Raw genomic sequence first — 16,828 nt, forward strand, 5'->3', positions numbered from 1 at the left:
GGTGAAAAACTTCCTCCTAATATCCAACCTAAACCTCCCCTGTCTCAGTTTCAAACCATTCCCCCTTGTCCTGTCACTGCCCTGTCCTGCTGCTGCAAGGCTGCCTCTGTCTGCCCTACACCCACGAACAGGTGCTCTTCAGTCAACAGGGTGAGGACCTAGCCTTAATTATCTGATGTTTGCAAAGACCTGTGGGGTTTGGAAGTGCGAGCACTGTGCTAATAAGCACTGCTGGTTTGATTTTATGGCAGCTGCTGGTGCTTTTGATGCAACCACCAGCCCTTGGCTGAGATCGGTGTTTTCTCAGTTTCCAGAATAAATAACAACCTCTCCCATACAGGTATTAATTAAATTCAGCAAGCACAATTCGCACAGATTCTTTACTTGGAGATGTTTTGTGTTTTTTTTTGTTTTTTTAATATGTAAAATGGAAATGAGTCTGCCAAGGAACAGCAGAGGTGTCAGTGGCCAAGTGAAGCGAGGCTTTGCTCTCTGCTCAGTGACACTTTCCTGTCTATCATCCCATGGATTCTGAAAATCACATCTGATCAATTAAATGTTCCCAGACTACATGCAAGTTACTGACCAGTGAAACCCTATTACTTTGCATAAAAATCAGGCAAATGGAATGGGTATGCTTCTTCAGCTCTGATCTAAATAATGCTCTCCTATCTCAGCACAGAGGTAAAGCAGGACTGGAAGCAATATGGTCTGAAGCAATATAGCTCAGCCCACGTAAGCAGTGAAATGTATAGTGCTGTACTGCAGAGAATCAGCAATGGATTGAGTCTGTGTCTCCTTTCAGAAATGGAGTCAGGTTCTCCAGCCAAAACTCCCTTTCCCTCTTATTTCTCCTCATTTGCCCCCAATAAAAGCAGAAGCCTGCATAGTTTGGTGTGCTTGTTTTTAGGGCATGCCTTGCCTAAGCTGCACACTGCTGCTTCTTTTCCCCAAAGAAGTATTCCTTGTGTGCCATCTTGCCCCGACCAATGCAGTAATTCCATCTTCACTACAGCCATATCCAAAGCTGGCGTTACAGAAAGCCAGGGTACCTCCTTTTGCCTTAATGTCACTAGGTACACATAAAACAAAAATCCAACTGGTGTTGAAAATGTGCACTGCTCCTTCCTATCTGACAGCTGTTGAGTGGGCACCTGCAAAATGATGTGGGTGGCCTAGCCTGGACGCATACCCACATCTGAAAAGCATCAGAACTGACACTCTTTAAAGCCTTCAACAGAAGTTTCAGGACCTGGTGATCTCCCTTCAAAAAAAAAAAAAAAGACACATGGGCTAAATCCACACTGGGGTGTAGAGATGCAACCAGCAGCTGCAGGCTTGGAGCAGCTTGCTCTGTTATTTCAGCATTGTGACCAGCCTAATGCACGCTGCCTCTCAGCACTGCTAATCAGCTTTGGCAGACTGCTATGCCAACATGATTACACTGCAGCTAGCCCAGTTATCTCCACACACTGCTGCTCCGTGCCATGTGGACAGACTAAGAGATGGGATGGAGCGGACTGCAGTGTTCTGCCAGTTCTGGTTGTGTTTTGTAGCTAGAGACAGAACTGAATGCTGGGTGCTGCCTGTCTGGTAGCGTTTGTAAGCTCTGAACTCACGTGGAGAGGTGTGAGTAGAGGAAAAGAGGTAACAATCCACAGCAGCACTGCATGCAGCTTGACAAGTAAAGCACGCTTCTCTCAAGAAGCAAAAACTTGTCTGGGGAAGATGTAATTAAGATGAACCTTTCACACCAAAGCACATTATGGTACTCATATGGCAGCTACTAGGAATTAAGTGGGCTGTAATTAATCAGCAACACCAAAGAATTGGGATGCTTTCTAAATCCTTTCAGAAGCACTGTAAGTCATTTGTTAGGGAAGAAAGGGCCCAATTAGAAAAGCATTCACATTTAAAAAGAAATAATTAGTTGCCAGGAGAGAAAACTAATGATCACTACTGAGTTTCATAGCAAGTGCAGGTAGCCTTGTGTTAAATGCCTGGATAAAACAAATAAACATTGCAAAAAATATTGCAATACATAATAAATGACATTGTAAGAAACGATCTTCATCTTCCTCTGAAATAGATAAATGCTGATCTTCATTCCGTGGCAATCTGGACTGATACCCACCAGCAGGGCCCCTTCATTTCTTCATGCTTCATCGCTACAATCTTGACAGCAGTTCAGATAAATGTAATAAACGGATATGGGTTTTTTGTTCAAATAATTGTGAGGCTCAATAACACTGTTAGTCAAATATTCTGGCAATTTTTCCATCCATTTCTTTCAGGATTTCAGTCCTCAGTTTGCCACAGAGTGTACTACACAATGCAATCTCAAAGCAGAGAAGCTGTGGGGTTATGAACCCATGTCTGAGGTTTCTTCCTGGAAAAAAGAATGCATCCTACCTGCTTCTAGACAGTGTGGGAATGGCAAAGATACTTCCAGATGTGGAGGAGCCTTCATCCTCAGTGCCATTTCTTATTGCTCCCTGAATCAGAATCTCCCACTATAGCCAAGAGCAGTGAGCAAAAACCTTCTGCCAGAATAAAGAGTGAAACAGCAAGCAGAGCTGACAATAATGTGGTTATCATCACTTTTCCTGTGGGGCGTTTGGAGTTAGCTCAGAACAGTTTCAGGCTCTCAGGAGTCATAGCTCCTATTAGAGATGATCTTCCCTCCCAACACAGTGTATGGAAAGCACACCTGAAGACTTTCCAGTCTCCCTCGGGGTCACTGCAAGTATGGGAATCACACTTTTGGGGTGGCTGGTCAGCTCCTTGACCAGTCTCTTCTTTCCATTTGTGGTTATAGAGCATCCACATCACACACAGCAGATTTGTCAGCAGAGCTGCTAAGGACTGGATGGATGATGACTCTCAATTTCCCTTTTGTCTGATGGAACCAGCACTCTTGATATCAGTTTTAAGGTGATTCAGAGAGATTTGCTGCTCTTCCGTGCTGTGTCTGGAGTTTCAGCCTCCAGGGAAGTCAACCCAGCACCTTATCCCAGCACTGAATTTGCATGAGGAGCGTAAAGCTAAACACAAAAAGTAAACCAGCAGAACTCATGATGTATTTTATGCATGTAGAAAATCCGTCCCAAAATATGTCACATTTTACTTGCAAAAATAAAAAGATGCTGTTTTATTCTGCAGAGGAATATACTCAGCCTCTTCTTCAAGCATTCAGTGATCAAGTGTGGAGTCTGATGTAAAACCAAATGGGAAGAACCTATCATTCTTTAAAGGCTACGTAACTGCTTAAAATTAGAGCTGTGAAAGCATCGAAAAATACCAGAAATCACAGATGGTTTGCAGATAAATTCACATTGCATTTAGTCCACTCAACATCTAAAAAAATCCCCATGCTTTTGCCTTGCTGTTCAGTCTAACTGTTCATGCTTGCTCAAAACATACTTCTGTCTTTAAATTGGGCTTTGAGTCATGTTCTGTTGCCCTATACATTTGGATCCCAGTCACTTCAGAAATCTGCACATGTATTTTTAAATGATGCAGTTAAAATTTAATCTATTTTGCACATTTTCAAAATGACAACTATCCAAAGCAGGTTAAATAAGACATCAGCAGGGACAAAAGAGCAGCAAAAACAGCCACGTAGCTCTGCATTATGCAAGTGTCTGAGACACAATGACCCAGTTGCTGCTTCTTGATTCCAATGATGATTCTGCAGTATCAGAATCAGTTAAACTTGTCTTCTCTACCTGAGGACTGCAGGATAAGGCTTTTACATCATTCTGGGATAGTCCTTAATTCTGTGAATTTTCTGGTTTAATCCCATTTGCATTTTTTTTTCTTTAATTATTATTGCTGGGTTGTATTTTTGAATATTCTGTCTCATCCCTCAGGATTTCTATCTGACACTGGTTCACTCCGCTTCCCTTATCATAGGAGGCCAGTATTTGGCACAGTCATTCTAGCTTCACTGCCCAGCAAGGGTCAGCAGAATTTGAATATGATGCTTTAATTCCACCCTTACGAGTTCCTTGCATAACCCTTGAGATAGGGCTTTACAGCAGGGAGGGAGAAATTTGAAACATAGTGGTTATTCCATACTTGGCTGGGCACATTCACGAGATATAGCATGTCTTTGAAGAGGTGCAGCCATGTATCTGCTCCCACGTTGGTATGACGGAGTCCATCACACAATATATGGTCATTCTTGGCAGGACCAAACTAGCATACAACTGAGACAAGCAGAGGTTGCTTTCCCCCAGTCTCTTGAAAAAAAACCCACGTGGTACAATCGTGTTCAAAGTGCTCTAAAGATCCCAATTGGTAAATATTATTTGGGAGGAGCCTTGCTATGGCAGTGAGACCTGATATGAATCAGATTCAAGCACGATTTTTGCTATCATCAGCTTTATTGCTTCTAAATACAAATGCAGCATGCCAAGCAACCATCCTGCCCAGCTCTGAGCTTAGCTTTCTCCATTCCACCAGCCACATGCCAAGAGCCATTTGTTCCAGTACTTGTCATAAAAGCCAAGAGATTTCTCCTAACTCTTCATCCTAATTAAGTTACTTACTGGCTTTCATAAACACCTCTCCATCAACCAATCAATCTCAGCAGGATTTTTAACAGATGAAACTGGGCTGAACTGTCTTGAAAGCATCAGCTACCGCACAACAAAGTCTTGCCCTCTAATCTTCAGCTTTAGTTACATCCCTCTTTTAATTTCTTCTCCAGTTGTAAGAGAGAGAGGCCAACAACAAAGATAACTTTAGTCAAACATGTTTAAAACTGAACATTCCCTTCCTTTTGGCAGTGTGAGCTTACACACACACTGCAGGCACACTGCTTGTGTCGCATGGGCAGGGAAGGAGCAGAGCCACGTGTGATCAGCAAGATCCAGCACAAGTTGGATTTTTTTCCTGACGCTGTTATCCGAAAAAAGACTTTGCTTTTTTCTCGGGCCAATATGGTAAATGGTGTCCAGTTAGCTGAGGAAAAGGTCAGAGGCATTTTAAAGTAAAGAAAGGCCATTTCTGTCAGCTGAATCCAATTCAGAGTGATATATTATCCCCAAAGGAACAAGAGTAGAAAAATCCTTATTTGCTTTATTTCTGCATATTCTGCTCACAGCTACTTTGCTGCATTCCTTCTGTGGAACTGAGCTATGTTTTCAAGCAGAAAGCAGTCAGTCCTTCCTGAAACAAGACAGACGTTGCCTAAACAATCATCTCCTGGAATTTGCAGGTCTTATTCCATACTTCAGCATTTAAGGTCTCAAAATAAATAAATAAATGTGACATCCATCTTCCCTCTTAAAAAAAAGAAAAAGGAAAAAAAGACTGAACAAAAAGATTCTGCTTCTATCTAGAGATTATTTACTGCTCTGTTATTGACACGGCGTCTATTGAAAGATTTAAAGATAAAAATGCAGTGCATTCAAGTAGTGATCGTTTTTCATCGTCACTTAGTGGCAGTGCAGCCTGCAGTCAATTGCAGCTGATTTATCTTTTCTGATATTGATTGTGTGTGGGGCTTAGCTGTGCATAGGCACCTGGCTCAGTCTGTGCCAAACTGCTGCAAGAAATGCAAAAGGAGAAGGCAAGAGTTGTGCCAAGCAATCTTATTTTCATTCTAAATTGCTTAATTATTCCTTTAAAGCGATGAGATAAGCTGCTAGAAGGTAATTTGCTTATGGACACCAGGCATTTCCTGCCAGGAAGAGGGAGCAGGAGACAAAACAGTTTCCCTATGTAGCTCAGTCTACAAAGTGTTATGGGAACTAAGGCACCAGATATCAATGAAAACCTCAGGTATCAAAGAAACAGATCTTTTGCATATTTGCATAAAGTGCCAGTAGCAATCGGACAGATAAATATGGTGGTGTGGCAGTTGGACAGATCAATATGATGTGAAAGGCATTATATCAGAGGTGTAACGATGGAAGGACCTGCATGACAGAAAGATGCTATAAAGGAAGGGAAGAAGATTGCTCACCCATATCAGAAAATTCCAGGTTTGCAGGGAAAAGCTCCACCAAAGAAGGATTTCCAGAAAAAAAAACCCCACCCCAGTGTCAGTCAGCCCTTAAATGAGGTCTAAGAGAGGTGCAGCCAGGTTCCACCCCTTCTGGTCACACACATGAATTGCCTTCACCTGTGCTCCCATGGCTGACCTGGTCCTTTTCCCAGGTGCTCGATCAGTGGTTCAGGCCATGACTCAAAAGTTCCCATACAGTGCCACTCAGGTCCCAAAGTTCCCATAATCTCCTGTGGCAAAGCTGCTCTCGTGTGCTCTCATGAGGATGTTCGTGACATCATGGAGAGATTCCCTGTGTCTTCTGAGTGTCAGAAGGCAAATGTCTGAGAATTGAAAATATTATCAGGAGGGTTTGAACGCTCCAATTCCAAAACTTCATGCATGATTTTTATATGTATGAAAGAAGAATTAATTCTGGTCACCTTCTGAGCTTAGAGTGAAGCTGGAAAAAATACAAATTAAAAAAAAAAATATCCCAACATTGAGATGCTAGGCGGGACCTGCTTGTTCACAAAGAGCGCTGTATTGGAACCCAGATTTCTGTCTTAAGCACATCTGCTATTTTAAACAGAGCCAGATTTCTATAGATGCCCCTCTTCAGTAAAGCCAAAGCCAGCGGTAAGTGCTGATACAGAGGCTGTGAATGTGATGACTGAATAATGCTTGCGGGAATCCTTAAGAGACCTAGAAAGCTTTCTCCAGAAGCTGTCATGCACCTCCCTGATGGATCACAGCTCACAAACCATAAATGCACTTAATGTGGGGAGCAGTCAAGACCAGGTCTCCAGCTTCCTATAGCAATTGCTCTGTTATGGAGTGAAAAGGCACATTCGTGCTGTTTCTCTTACCAGAAACCAGCTGAAATGTGACTCAGACACCTTTAAAGCATCTGTGTATCAGCCTTAAGTATGAAGGCAGGAAAAGAAGCATGCAAAGGACTGCAATGAATGAGCAGACCATGCAGCCTCAGCTCTGCGTGCAGCTTTCTCATCCAAGTGGTGTCAATGAGCTGGGAAGCAGTGCTTTGTGTGCTCCCTGGAATCCTGCTAGCTAGTAAGAGAAGCACAGAAATCCTGTTTTTGTCTTTTATTCCCTTGTGATTGGATGTTTCTTCTTGAAACCTTTGTTAACTACCACTCTAAATATAGCAAAAGCTGGAGAAAAGAAGAGCTTAACCAAGTTGTAGGAGGGAAGGACCTTCTCCGAGTTTCATCTGGATGTATATCTCCATGGCACAGCATTAACAACCACGTATCCAATAAAGGAACGCAACACAGCACGGGAGCAGTGGGACACGATGTCATTCAGGTCAATACTATTCATTCTAGAGTTGCACCAGACCTTTGTGTCACTGTCATTTATCCACAATCCCTGTGGTGGCTTTGGGCATTCCCTCTCTGAGCGCTGCCTATAAAGCCTATGGATCACAGGCAAGCTCTAGGCATTTCTTCATAAAAGCAAACCTATTTAATTCCTTGTGCTCCCTGCTTTTTCCTCCCACTCCTGCTGGGGAGACCCAGTTGATGAATTCATAGCACAGCAAACATTAAGACTTGTCTGCAGGAAACACCTCCAGCTGAAAAGTGCATCCCTTATCCTGGAGACAGCGACTTAACCAAAACCAAGCAAGCTGAATAGGTAAAACACATACGTACAACTTCACCCCAAGCGTGAACTTCAAGATGTTCTCTCTGTTCTCTCCTTCCCTGTTAATCATGTGCTACTGAGGTCATTTTCTAATCTCTTCTGTAAAAGCCAATCTTCTCACAGAGACCTCATCTTTTTACATTCCTCTGCAGCAAGCTCTGACTGATCCGAAACCTTTTGATTAATCATCTCTTAACAGGTTTATCAATCTGTTCTCAAGCCTGTACACGGGAGCATACATGTTCAGCAGAGATTTCTTCTATAACTTGATCTGCTACTCTATTTTGGAGAACTGTTTCAAATTGTGCCAGCTAACTCCTGCTATTTGCAGACATGGGAGGTGGGATTGTACAGCATGAAGGTTTGCCAAGGTAGCTATATACTAGCAACAGGAGATTTCTTCTCCTGCAGCTCATTTGGTCCTTCAAATATACTGTAGTAGCAGAAGGACTTCTACTGCATCAGCAGAAGGGTTTTGTTGGTAGGACATTACTTTCACATGCAAGTCAATATGGCAACGATAACACAGCTTACAACCAGGAATTGTCGTTTTCTCCTCAGTACTCACAGCTGCCAGAACAGGAATCTGGTCACTGCCTTCGAGAATGAAGAGTGGCTGAACTCTGCCTCCAAAAATGACTGCACTTTTCATCTATTCTCTATTCTTTTCCTTGCAAGGCTTTCCTGCACAGATACACCATTAAACAAATTAGCAGATTACTCCCTCTGCAAAAGCTGGGTCGTATTTCACCATTAGAGGAGTCTTATTTCTGCTTGGGTAAAAAGAAATCCGCAATAGCAGTGTCTCCTATCCTTCATGTATTAGTGTTTCCCTTTCATTTTGTCCTATTTAATGCCTCAGCATTCCATCTTAAAATAATGTCAATAAGTACAAATCTCGCTGCTTTATTTTAGGCTCTGCTCAGGAGTGACAGCAGCACCCAGATTGGGAATGTTGCTAAAAGGATTGCTGGAAGATTTGAAAAAACACATCTAAGCTGTTCCTGAGTGACAAAAAGAGAAAAGATCATTTCAGACACAACAGCAAGAAGGTACAAAACTGTGTTATTCTCATCATTGGCCTAAAAACCAAACAAGATTCTCTCATAGTAGTCCCAGCACTGCAGTTTTGTGAGCTCATGGTGTTCTATTCTGGCCCTTGCTGTGGGATGTTGCCCTGTGACACTGACACCAAGGATCATGCTCTGAATTCTGCAGTCTGGTGCCCATCTCTGGCTGGCATACCCAGTTTTAGACAGGAGAAACCCAGTGCAGAACACTGATCCAGTTCTGTCCGATTTGTCAGTTAACAAACAGCCCTACGTATGTAAGCCAAAACCTCTGCAGACCAAACAAATAAGACTTCAAAAACTTCCTTTCAGAGAATCATAAAACCGTAGAATGGTTTGGGTTGGAAGGGGCCTTTAAGATCATCCAGTTCCAGCCCTGTAAGCAGGGACACCTTCCTTCAAGTTTAAAGCTCTCTATTGCAATACCTTATAAATGTTATGGGCCCTAGCACTGACATATTTGTTTTCTAATGCCTGAAAAAATGACAGATATCCTCTTGGCCACTGAATAAAAAGGCAAAGCCCTTTACAAGCCTATTAGGAAAACAATTTTTGCAACAAAGCACCAAGGAAAATCCTGCCATTACTTTTTACAGCAATTTCCTTGGAAGAGTCCTTTCTACCGAGAACAGCTGGACTTAATTGCAAATGAGCTGAGTGAAGGAAGTGCATCTGATTGCAGAGGTAATAAAATTCACACTTGACACCTTAATTTTTTTAATACATATTGGCCACCATCACATCACTGCAGTTGCTGGATTGCAGGTGAAAGCTATCCAAGCTCTGGCAGGAGAACAGGCAGGGAATGGAACAGCTCGTGGAGTCCTTCAAAGCTTGCTGCTTAAGCCACAGCTTTTTAATGCTATTGATTCCTAACAATCGATACTTTTTTCAATAAGAAAGTCTCGTATTACCCCTTTTCCCAACCACCCTTTGCGATGAACTTGGTTAGGATGAAAAAGCACTTAATGGCTTTCTTTTGAGGTCTTTTTTTTTTTCCTTCCATTTCCATTGCAGCCTCCTCTTCCTGACCAAGTTCAGCCCCAGCCCTGCTGGCTGACACCACACTGCTGTGCAGTGGGAGGCCAGATCTTCTCCAGTGTCAACGTTTGACCCAGAAAAGCCAGTTTGTTTGAAATAAATGCAGTTGCAACTACATCAGCCTATTGCAGCTAAGTTTTTTGCTTAAAATCTGCCGAAAAGCAAGAAGTTGTGTTTCTTCCTCATCCCTGTCATATTTCTGTTAATAACTTAGCTAGCAGTGAGCATAATGAACAAGGCTTTTAGGTACATTTTTGCTATTATATTCGAATCAAAGCATCATTTCTGCTGGGATTCTTCTAGGATGTCTTTTTCCAAAGCTTGTTGTCTGCTGTTGGGAAACTCAGCCTTTCTGCATCACGAGAATACAAAACTTTGCTTAGAGACGGACCCGAGGGAGTCAGAACTGTGGCTGCTGCCACCTAAGATTGCATAAATTCTGAGTAACATCACCAACTAATTGCAGGAAAACTATTTCTGCTGGAACCTATATTGAGTGAATAGCAGCAGCAGTGTTTGCTGGCAGGGCAAAGTGTAACAAAGCTGGAATTAGCCCTAAATCTGCCCAGATCCTCCTGATAGCAGCACATGCTCCCCTTTCCTCCTCAGTCTGTACTCACAGGGAGTGGGACCTTCATCCACTTCTCAGCCCCACTGAATTTCTGCTGAAGGAAACATCTCAATGCTCTTCTGACCCTCTCCTGCCTCCTAACCTGAGAGGTTTATTCCCCAACAAAACCACATTTCTACACACACAGTTCTTTTTCACCGACATATCGTGAGCAGAAGCCGATGATCAGGGCTCATAACAAACAAAGGCTGCTTTTGCTTTCTCTTCTTTTTTTTTTCCCAGCGTAACACTGTGCATGGCATCCCAGCACTTCAGAAACACCCTGCTGCTCCACAGACACCTGGCCTGACGTTAATGAGAGCCTTGTGGAAAGGCTGCTATAGAATCTGTAACAGCGAGCTTCCCTCAACCACAAGAGCACTCCGTAGCATAAGCAGCAATGCAGCTATGCCCACAAGAGTGCAGGTAAGGAGGCTGGTAAATATTTGATAAACTATTGTTACATGGGATACTAAACATAAATATTTAGTGTAATATTTATTTACATTTGTATCCTATGTTTAGAATAATGTGATGTCTAAAGGCAAGCGTGCATTCAGATGTTTGGTCTAGTAATACTAACAGATGTGCTTAGGTAAGACATTAAATACAGAGACACGGTGCAGGCAAGAAAATGAAAGGATTATCTAATAAGACACACACATACATATTCATGTTTGTTTTTTTTTTGTAGAGCTATTATACCACGAGAAATAAATACCCTGTAAATATCAGCCTCTTTTTATAAGGTGGGTTGGTTGGCTTTTAGCACATGACTTTTTGGTTGGTAGGGAATGACCTTGAGGAGCAGCATGACAAAATGCTGGGTGGGCATTGGGGCAGATGTGCAGATGTCACCCCCAGAATGCTCTGAGCACAGGCAGACCTCGTGCCTCTTCCATAGAGTGAAATGGAACTGGGGCTGATTCTTTGGAGAAATGCAGGGTGCAATCATTGCAAAGGTAAATATTCCTAAGAGAAGCCCTGGGAATGCATTATCTCCCTAGCAAGGCTGCAACTGATTCTCTGTAAGGCTGCCTTTTGCCTCCATCCCAAAATAGAGGTGGCATACAGTTTGACGCATCAATATTTATTAGAGCTCGCAGTGCAGCAATAGCCCTATATCAGAGCTGACTCTATTATAGAAAAGACCTGCATTATAGCAAGAGGTGGCCCTTCACAGGGATTTGCTTTTTCCGCCTGATAGCACATTTTGGACTACAGTCTGTGTGTACATGGAGAACTCCTTTTACAGCTGCATTGCATTGATGATGACAGCCGATATCTCCAGCTGAGGGCCTGTCCCAAGAGTCCCTTCAGTTCTGTACTTTTTTTTTTTTTAATTTAATTAAATGAGGTTAATTGAAAAATATCTGTTTGTATGTGCAGGCACAAGGACTATTTCTTTTGGACCCCCAGTCAAAGCCTCAGTGCTGGCTTGGCAGGAATATTGTGTGCCAAAGTAGAGGAGCCATCCTTGGAGGACCAGTAAAGCAATAAAAAGTACTTAATCTCTAATTCATGGTCTTAAATATGGCCCACATTGCCCAGGACTGGTCCACAACCACTCCACAACGACCTCACTGCAATGTGCCCTGGCATTGGTTCCACTCTTAATGGATACTTGCTATCTGCTTTACAAAAATCCCACTGTCACTGTTTGTATCTCTGTTGCTTTTTTTTCTTTTTTTTCTTTTTCTTAGCATGCACTGTCTTTTTAGCAATATGCCTGCTGAATATTAACCACTCTAACGATCCCAGTGCAGTTCCATAGTGCTGCTGCTTCCTTCAGTGCTAGCTGAAGTGATTTTCTGCCTTTGTAGCAATTTCAACAGAGGCCAAGGTCTGGCAAAGCTACAGCAGCCAAGCATCCTTCCTCCTCTGCCAGTTCTGCTGCACAGGGTGGAAAACTTTGATTGCCATTTTGCCTTATTGATACTAATTCCACAGTGCTGATGCCTTTGTGGCTGGGCTCTGTGTTACACAGGGTGAAGAGATGCTCAGAGTTTCCTTCTGAGAGCTGAGGACTTGCTAATGCAATAGCAGTGCAAACTGCTACCCTGGTATCAAATCCAGAACCTTACTTGTGGGGATGAGGAGACAAAACCAATTTAGTATGCCATCTTCCTGGGTAGATTAGTTATTGCCACGTAGGGAATGAAACCACAATGCCATCTGTCCTGAAAAATGGGTTAGTCTGGAAACAGAAGAGGAGGAGTGATCATGGGTGCTTTGACACAAGGTAATCTGTAACCCTGCTGCTCACATCCTAAGTGTGCTTGGAAGAGTTAGGGAACAGCAGAGGCAGGAAGGAGCCCAAACTGACCTCTCCCGTGTGCTGTCAGCATTTCACCTCTTCAAGTGCTGCTCTTCCTTCCAACTCACTGAGCTGCAGCCAGGACGTGCCCTGCACCCTGGGGAGGAAACCTGTCTGAGTCTGCTAAGAAGGCTCCTCTCCTCTGTGCCCATTTGACTTGCCCCCCAGTCTCCTCCCCGGCACACTTCAGTTTTCATTGACTGACTGCTAAGATTGTGCCTGACTTCATTGAGATGCTTTTAAAATCTTTGTCTTTGCTATTTGTATTGATTAGCTTTGTCCTCTTAATGGGCTATTTTTTGTCTCCTGGCCTGTTGCACCATCGGGTTATATATTACTCTTCAGGGCTCTTTGTATGGATTCATAGATGTGAGTACAATTGGGGAACCAGCACTGAGAAGGGATGCTGATGTTTGGAATAAAGACCCCAAATTATCTTTTGGTGCTTAGGAAACCATTCACAGTGTGTAAAAAGAAAAAGAAAAAAAAAGAAAATAAAGAATCTGATCGCTGCGCTCTTCTGCATAAATACATAAATAAAGCAAAAGCAAAAGTTGAAAGGAGGAGAGCAAACTGCTCTACAACAGGGTGAGTGCGTTTAATAACTCAGAGAGCCAGCATGCCAACTTCATCCCTGCAGCCATTGGTTCCCAGCTTAAAAATAGAGAAGTAGCAATTAATAGTTTTGCACTTACACGGTATTTTAGCAGATTAACCTCTCCAGAGAAATTCCACCCAAAACTGAATGCAGCCACTCCTGCAGTGGAAAATAATAGGAGTTCAATTATGCATTGCAATACCATGCAAGAACTCAAGTCAGGGATACTATATAGAAATAAAAATAGAGGGGCAAGGTTCAGAGCGAGAGGACTCGGTTACTCTGGTTAGCACTGCTTTGTGCAGCACAGCTCATCATCTGCCTTACAAAGCTGTGGCTGAATTGTTAAAATATTACAGGGAGGTATTACAAGTACACTTCAGTTCCATATCTCATCTTACAGCTGGCTTCTCCCAGAGCCTCCGGTACGACGCTACTGCATTCATCCAGTATCGATTCCGGGGAAACAGAGCTCCTGAACTCCCAAACAATGTTTGCAGCACGGAAGGTTTCCATTGAGATCTGTCCTCAGGACACTGACCCAGCAGCTCCGGCAGTCTGTGAGAGCTGCAAATATCACACTGCAAGGTGATGGGAGTGCGGCCCATTGATCTGATGGCCTCAGCCTCTGGGAACGTGCCCAGGGCACGCGTTAGCACTGATCTCAGAGAACAACTGCAGACAGAAGAGCTGTCCCACAGCAGATGATTCTCCTTGCTGTTCTATCGCTGCAAAACGCTGCTTGCCATTTCCAAGCCTCTTTCAAAGCACCTCCCCCCCCCCCCCACTCCCCACTGTTGTTCAGCACCAGTTGGTAAGCACGAAGCAGGGACCAGCTGCCACTTTCAGTCCCCTTTGTCCGGTGCTTGCGCCTGGGGTTTGACATTCGGTTGCCTCATTCCCATCAGCTCACTGATACCTCCTGCAGGGTTTGTTTAGCAGCGCCTGTTACTGTGGGCTTTGAGCTCCCAGCAGCTCAAGCTTTGGTCCTTCCATGGCAATGAAGATGTCTTGTGACAGGTGAGGCAATAGCTGGAGATGCTGCTGATGTGCGGGGAGTTCAGCTCGTGAAGGAAGCAGTGAATGCTGCCAGGGGGGGTTTTGCTCGTTTGTTGATCCCCGATATTTTGTGATTGGACTCTGCTTCCCTCAAAACTGCCTCTCGAGAGCTGCGCTCTAATCAAATTAATTTGGCTGTTGGTCAATGAGGAATAACAATAAATCTCGAGTCCTGAAGGCTTATGGAAATTCGCTCCTACGTAGGATATAATTTTCAAGTAGAAAGGAGAAAACAGATTTGCAAAAGAAGTTCCTCAGCTGACGAAACAAGCTGTAACAGAGCAGGGCAAAAGTGAGGGAAGAGCCTGGAGAATTCTGAACACAGGGCTGTGTCTGAGAACAGCACTTCCTTGTAATTTCACTGCAAAGCATTGCACTCTGAAAATGAGACCCAGACAGCATGCTTCCAATGGTCCACAGCTTTATTTTCAATAAATGATGAACCTTCAAGTCCCGTGAAATATGAAAGTAGAAAGCTGCATTCTATTATATTCAGCAAAGGTTCCCCCCCCCGCCCCCCCCGCGTCCCTTTTGTTTAAATATATTCATTATCAAAGGTATAGTGCCCTTGAGAAGCTGAGGCAGTTGCTTGTATTGCTGTGCAAGGAATTTAAGACACTTACTGAATTCTTTACAGACGATGATGCAGAGCTGTGTAGAGTCTTTCAAGACCCCCAATCCATCTAGGTAGAGCTGACACTTTAGCTGTAAAGAGACATCCCTGTCAAGCTACTTACATATTGCATATGGAATGAGGTAGCTCTCCATTTCTAGCGCACCAGTAGCAGGAGTTAGAATGTAAAGCAGGAGGGCTATAGACCTCTTCTTTCAGACTCCTGTGGCTCCGTGTGCAGGAATCACATTGGCAAAGATGAAAGTTCAGTATTTACATTGAATTCATGAGTACATGAGAGGGCAAGAAAGTGTTCCGAGGAAAAGGAATCTGACGATACAACAGTGCTTCCATCCTGTGCTCCAGAAGCTGTTTGCATGCTGAGAGCTGGGAGGGGAAGGATGAGCCTTTTTTTTGGGTTATTCCATTAAGTTCTTCATTCTTTGTCCCTCTGCCCTGCAGTGACACTTTGGAAAAGAAATACATTTGTATGTATCACACGTAACTATGATACAAGAGATAGAAAACTGCCTTACATGGGCAGTTTCAGAAAGTCAGCAAGAGTGCTAAGACTCAATCCAGCCTTCAGACTCATACCAGTGGCTTCATCTTAGGGCTCCTCTTTATTTCTACACTTCTTAACTTGCATTTTGCTAACCTGTTGCTGTCCTTCTGACACACCAGTTCCCATTCCACGTGTTTTCACCTATAAATGCGTTATCCCCTCAGATGGTTTAAAAGCAGGAGGAACTGTTTATCTCCTCAAAGATGAGCATGGGCTGCTGTCAGCCAGGCTTTTCTCTCTGCTATGTGGCCAAGGAAGGGCAGCTCAAGTGCCTTCTGCAGCCCACAGCCCAGCAAACAGAGTCACGGGGAGCAGAGGCCCGGGCGGCAGGAAGCTTTCTCCTGCGATCACATATCTCAAAGGAACATCACTGAGATGTGAAGTGCATATGCTAGAAGAGGTACATTTTAATGCCAGCTTTTGTTGGTAATGATTTCTTGCTGGCAGCCATGTAAAACAATGGGGAAAATCTGAACATGGGTGCTAGCAGTGCCTTGTTTAATCTGCTTAGTGAATGTAGTTTTATAAATTCCATGTGCCAATACCTTGAGCTCTTGTCTGCAAGAGCTCACCAGCTGCCTGGCTCTTCCCATCAGAAAAATCTCTGTTGATGAGGTGGATGCGATGCGAGCAGCCCATCCCAGCCTTGTCCCATCCCAGCCCAGCAGCCCCTGGAAGCTTCAGAGCTGCTTTACAAACTGCCCACTCTCACAGCAGGCACCGCGTTGAGACCCACTGGGGAATCGTCCTGCATCTGCTCCACTGAGCCATCCAGTTCAGCTGAGGGCTGAAGGTCACAGCTTGAAGAAGTCTTTGCAAGAAGAGATCTCAGCTGGCTGGGATGTGGTCCCGCGTAACGTTGGATGGTTTTCATATGACTCAGGTTTTTCTACTTCGTCCTTCCCTCTCCTTCCCTAAATGCGTGTTTTGCTGGTTGGTGGAGATGCAGCACAGCTGTGGTTACCGTGCCCATTTGAAGGCCAGTTATCATTAATATCTCTTTGACAAACTGTCACTAAGCACACACAACCCTCTAAGCAGAGCACTCTTAGCAGAAAACAGTGGGACTGCTGCAGAAGGATGAAAGCCACGCCGTCCCTCCTCCGCCTGAGAGGCAGCGGTGCAGCCGGGTGCCAAAGCACCGAAGTGCAGACGGAAAATCCGCCGTGCTGAGAAACGATTGCACGGCGTGGCAGCTCAGGAGGTGGCACAGGAAAGCTAATGCTCCAGAGCGATACTAGAGGGCACTGTAAACCTGGCAGTTTGGGCTTCGGAGTGGGCCGGAGTGAAAA

The 16,828-nt window shown here is 44.0% G+C and overlaps 1 long non-coding RNA gene across 1 annotated transcript; it reads left to right on the forward strand.

Moving 5' to 3' along the window:
• Window positions 1-6,549: 6,549 nt before the first annotated feature.
• On the forward strand, window positions 6,550-14,065 carry LOC109370480. Its single transcript, XR_002120634.2, has 5 exons — window positions 6,550-6,634; window positions 8,579-8,715; window positions 9,330-9,417; window positions 10,628-10,810; window positions 13,703-14,065. It is a non-coding gene; the product is annotated as an uncharacterized LOC109370480 (long non-coding RNA).
• The last annotated feature ends 2,763 nt before the right edge of the window (window positions 14,066-16,828 follow it).

This window comes from Meleagris gallopavo, chromosome 19 (genome assembly GCF_000146605.3).
Source record: "Meleagris gallopavo isolate NT-WF06-2002-E0010 breed Aviagen turkey brand Nicholas breeding stock chromosome 19, Turkey_5.1, whole genome shotgun sequence".
In the NCBI taxonomy this organism is placed as follows: Eukaryota; Metazoa; Chordata; class Aves; order Galliformes; family Phasianidae; genus Meleagris; species Meleagris gallopavo.